The following is a 3,513-nucleotide window of genomic DNA, read 5'->3' as shown; positions in this document are numbered from 1 at the left end:
CTTGCCCGCCTGACATCACCACTATTTACTGCCCTTTGACCTCTCCCTCCAGGCCCCGCCCACCCTCGCGAGCCTGGACCAGTCTCTACCTCACTATACTCTAGCCCGCCTTCCTACACGCCGTCCCCCAGCCTAAGGAAGCACCAACGCCTACTACGGTGGCTTCCGTGGGACATACAGTCTCGGCGAAGGATTGGCTCAGAGTGGGAAGGAAGGGTTAGAAGGGAGGGGCCGTCGGAGAAGGAGGGAGGAGCGAGGCGGGGAAGTCCCATCCCCATTGGTCCCTGCCGATTGAGCATAGCTGGAAAAGGCTTTGAAGGGTTAAGGATCCCATAGCCATTAAGGAAGACAGGCTGGGGTTGGTTCCCGAGCCACCTTTTCCCGGAAGCCCACCCAGACCACCCTGCGGCCCTCGGAAATGGTTGCCGTATGCTTCATTCTTCAATTCCCTTCATTTGAACAGTTATTCACTCTCAGGCCTCCTCAGCCAAACCTAAATTGCTCAATCCAAAGCCGTCCAAGGACAGAGGTGGATGTCTGTTCCCTCTCCTCACCCTTCTTGACCTCTGCGGCTTTGGATGCTGCTGGCCAGGCTCTTCTGAACAGCCTCCCCTCAGTCTTAATGGGAGCCTTTCTCTTGTCTCCTCTCTCTGTGGATCTGCCTCTTCTCTGGGTCTCTCTCTATGTCCCCTCTCTGTGTTTATGTCTCCTGTTTTTCTCCGTCTTGTCTCCTCTGTGACTCCTTCCTCTCTCTGTCTGTCTTCCTCTCTCTGTGTGTCTGTCTCCTCCCTGTCTCTCTGTGTTTCTCTCTTCTCTTTTTTCTCTGTGTCTGCTTGTCTGTGTCTGTCTGTCTTCTCTATGTCTCCTACCTCTGTGCCTCTGGCTGGCCTCCTACCTGTCTGACTGCCTCTTCTTGGTCTCCTTTCCTGGATCTTCCTCCATATCACCCTCAGTTGTAGGTGACTCCCCAGGCTCTGCCCTGGGTTCTCTTCTTTCTTGGCTCTTTCTCTGTGACTTCATCAGCTCACATGGCTTTTTTTTTTATCATCTTTATGCAGATGACTCCCAGCTTCAGAACTAGAGCCCTCCTAGTGACCTGAGCCACACTCATATCAACTACCTCCTGGCCTGCTAACTGGAAAAGGCTTAGCATGAAAGCTAGTTTGTTAACTAAATGGAGCTGGCATCTTGTATCAATTCTACATGTATATCTACATATCTGTCTCCACCTATATGTGTGTGCATATACACAGAGGTTATTTGCCCAGTCATTTTTCAGTCACATCTGACTCTAAATGACCCCATTTTGGGTTTTCCTGGCAGAGATATTGGAGTGCTTCGCTATTTCCTTCTCTATTCTCTAGCTCCTTTTACAGATGAAGCCTGGAAGTAAACAGGGTCACACCCGAAGATAAGTGTCTGATGGCAGATTTGAACTCAGAATGAGTCTTTCCAACTCCAGGTCCAGCACTTTATCTTCTGTATCACTTAGCTGTTACTTCTACCTAGATTGTAAAACTCCACAGGCCAGAAACTAGCTTTCATTTTAAACCTTTTCTTTTTTTAATTCCTCCATCTTCTTGTACTTACTGAGACCTGGCTCATTCCTGATAAGAACTTCCCTGGCTACCCTTTCCAGTATTGGTTCTACTTTCACTGATACCTGTCCTACCTTCAGGACCCACTGGTCTGGAGTACCTACTGTAATCCATCCTCTACTCAGTAATCAAACTGATCTTCCTGAACTGCAGAATTGATCACATCACCAATAAAACCCATCAATATAACCCACCAATGACTGTTTTACCTCTAGGATCAAATATAAAATCTTCTGTTTGATGTTTTTGTTTTTTTAATCCTTTATCTTCTACATTAGAATCAATACTATGCATTGGTTGCTGTCTTGCAGCAGAAGTGTGGTAAGGGCTAGGCAATGGGGGTCAAGTGATTTGCCCAGGGTCACATAGCTAGGAAGTATCTAAGGTCAAATTTGAACCCAGAAGGGTATGTGGCAAAATTGGGACATTAAAATGCATTGCTGGTGGAGTTGTAAACTGAGCCAACCATTCTGGCTGGCAATTTGGAACTATGCTCAAAGGGCTATAAAAGAATGCCTGCCCTTTGATCCAGCCATACCATTGTTGGGTTTGTACCCCAAAGAGATCATAGATAAACAGACTTGTACGAAAATATTTATAGCTGCGCTTTTTGTGGGGGCAAAAAACTGGAAAAGGAGGGAATGCCCTTCAATTGGGGAATGGCTGAACAAATTGTGGTATATGCTGGTGATGGAATACTACTGTGCTCAAAGGAATAATAAACTAGAGGAATTCCATGTGAACTGGAAAGACCTCCAGGAACTGATGCAGAGTGAAAGGAGCAGAGCCAGAAGAACATTGTACACAGAGACTGATACACTGTGGTAAAATCGAATGCAATGGACTTCTGTACTGGCAGCAATGCAATGACCCAGGACATTTCTGAGGAACTTATGGTAAAGAACACTACTCACATTCAGAGGAAGAACTATTGGAGTGGAAACACAGAAGAAAAGCAACTGCTTGAACACATGAGTTGAGGCACACATGATTGGGGATGTAAACTCTAAACGACCACACCAATGCAACTATCAACAATTTGGAAATAGGTCTTGATCAATGACAATGTTAAAATGTTAAATGTTAAAACCAGTAGAAATACACATCAGCCATGGGTAGGGGACTGGGAGGGGGGAAGGGGAAAGTAGGAGCATGAATCATGTAACCATGTTAACTTTTCTAAAAAATGAATATTAATAAATGTTAAAAAAAATTTTTTAAAACAATTTTGAACCCAGAACCTCCTGTCTCTCCTGGGTCTCAATCCACTGAGTCACCTAGGTGCTCCCTCTTTGTTGAACTTCCTCATTTAGCTTGGTCTGGCCCTGCAGCCTCAGAAGCTCAGCTTGCCATAGATCAAGACAAGCTGGTGCCTGGATAACTCAGAGAACCAAAAATCCAACACTTGTGTCAGCGCAGGTATGGAAAATTAGAGAAAGAGAGAACTTCCCACTTGGGTTTAAGAACCTTCTCTTTGGCCACTGGCTTTCAAATGTCATGCTGTCTGCCTTTCCATGACAACCTTTTGTTGACTCTCCCACATTTGCTAGGAACGCTCATGCTGACACTGATGCCAGGGGAACTCCAGGAGACCCCAGCTTACAACAATTTACTCTGTGACACTCACTGTTCCACAGGATGGAGGTATTTTACTTCACACAATATTGATATTACTTCATTGTTTATAGTACCTTTAAGCAAGATGTAATTTCCTTCCTTATCTCTTAGATCTATTTTTGCTTTAGCTTTGTCTGAGATCAGGATTGCTACTCCTACTTTTTTACTTTAGATGATGCACAGTAAATTCGGCTCTAGTCTCTTACCTTTACTTTGTGTCATCCTGCCTCAAATGTGTTTTTTGTAAGCAATATATAGTACAATTCTGGTTTTTAACTCGGCTATCCACTTATGTTTT

This window comes from Gracilinanus agilis, chromosome 3 (assembly GCF_016433145.1).
Source record: "Gracilinanus agilis isolate LMUSP501 chromosome 3, AgileGrace, whole genome shotgun sequence".
Classification (NCBI taxonomy): domain Eukaryota; kingdom Metazoa; phylum Chordata; class Mammalia; order Didelphimorphia; family Didelphidae; genus Gracilinanus; species Gracilinanus agilis.
The sequence above is the reverse complement of the archived record's forward strand: the minus strand, read 5'-3'. Positions refer to the sequence as shown.